This window comes from Nothoprocta perdicaria, unplaced genomic scaffold (assembly GCF_003342845.1).
Source record: "Nothoprocta perdicaria isolate Ctin4 unplaced genomic scaffold, notPer1 scaffold_5, whole genome shotgun sequence".
NCBI classification, from domain to species: Eukaryota; Metazoa; Chordata; class Aves; order Tinamiformes; family Tinamidae; genus Nothoprocta; species Nothoprocta perdicaria.
Genome location: NW_020455754.1, coordinates 5280783 through 5282424, shown reverse-complemented (window position 1 = coordinate 5282424; position 1642 = coordinate 5280783).

The following is a 1642-nucleotide window of genomic DNA, read 5'->3' as shown; positions in this document are numbered from 1 at the left end:
AGCGGGGCTGCCGCCGGCGGGAACGGCGCTGGGGGCATCGCTGCCCGCTCGGGCCCTCCCGCCCAGCCCCTCGTGCTTCCAAAGAGCCTCCCGCTGCCCCAGCACGAGGGCCCCGGAGCGGCCGCGGGAGCCGCTGCACGGGCGGACGGAGCCAGTGGCGCGGCCGGCGGCTCCCCGCCCGCAGGAGCTGTGCGAGACCCGGCACCGGCCAAGCCGGCCTGCGGTACTGTCCGAACCGGGAAGGCGGGAGCCCTGATGTCATGGCTAGAAAGCAGCCCTCCCCTGGCAGCCAGGCTTTAAACAGCTAACGACCAGAAGGCAGCTAATTAATTTGTAGCATCACGCCTTTGAGGAGAGCCGCAAATCAGGGACGACGTCTGAGCAAGGCAGCAGCTCGCGGAGGCACCGAGCAGCCCCACACCCAGCCCCGACACCGCAGCCCTGCTCGCTGCAGGCTCCTCTGACAGCCCTTTGCCGGCTCTCGATCCTCACCCCGAGTGCAGGAACGCAGGGAAGAGCCATGAGAGCCGCAGGCTCCCGCGGGGCACAGCGCCTCGCTGTTCCCTTGGCTAGCGCTGCCGGAGCCGCGGCGGAGCCAGGACGCGGGAAAGGGGCAGAGCCCCCCAGGGGCAGCCCTGCGTGCTCGACGGACACACGCACAGATGCTCCGGCAGCTCCGGCGGCTCCCCTGGTGCCGGCAGCTGTGACGCGCTCCGGACAGCAGCGGCGCTGCATGAGGCACAGCTCCCGGCCAGGAGCTGCCGGCCGCAGGCGAGGCCGGGGCCGCTCCCGAGGCTGCACCAGTAGTGCCACAGCAGCCGGGCTGGGCTGTCCCTGCTGCTCCTGCGAGGATGGAGGCGTGCACGTGCAGCCGCGCTAGGGGAGAGCACGAGGAGCAGCTCAGGCAGCGCTGTCGCACACCGTGTCCGGCACCTGGCCGCACAACACCCCACCAGCGCACACAGGCTGCTGGTGACCGTGCTGTACAACCCGGCGAGGAGCCTCGTAGCGACACCCCTCTGGTGCTGCAGCTACAGCCTGGCCGGCCGCGGGTGCAGCCAGCGCCTCTGCACCGGGGCAAGGGCCCCACGGCGGCCCCGCAGAGCCGTGTGCCGGGGGCTGCGGTGCCCGGCTCCCGCCCCACACCGCTCAGCCCCTGGCCGGGGTCAGCGGGACGCCAGGCTCCCCAGCCGGGCTCCTTAAGCGCCCATCTGCTGCTGCAGACTGCGCCGCCCGCCCTGCCCCATATATAGGTCAGCTCTGCCTCGGGATTAGCCGGGGTGATGCGTGCGGGTCGAGCACGTCTCCCCCTCGAGACGGGCTCTCCACAGCCCCCTGCGCCCGCGCTCCCCGGCCTCTCGCTGCAGCTCTGCAGGAGGGAGAGCTCCCACATCCTCCTCCACGCAAACAAGTGGGAAGAGCAGGAGTTCCCTGGCTGCGCAGGGGCCAGGAGAGGCGTCCCCACCTGACTCTAGGTCTGTGACAAGAGCCACGGGGTCAAGTGCTTCTCCCCCGGGAGAGGAGGTGGTGATGAGGCCCCTCCACGCTCCGCACAACTCGGAGAACTTAACTTGGCTGGCAAGGGAGGCAGGACGCCTCTGCTGCCATCACCTGCCACCCACTGCCACCCCCGGAATGACAG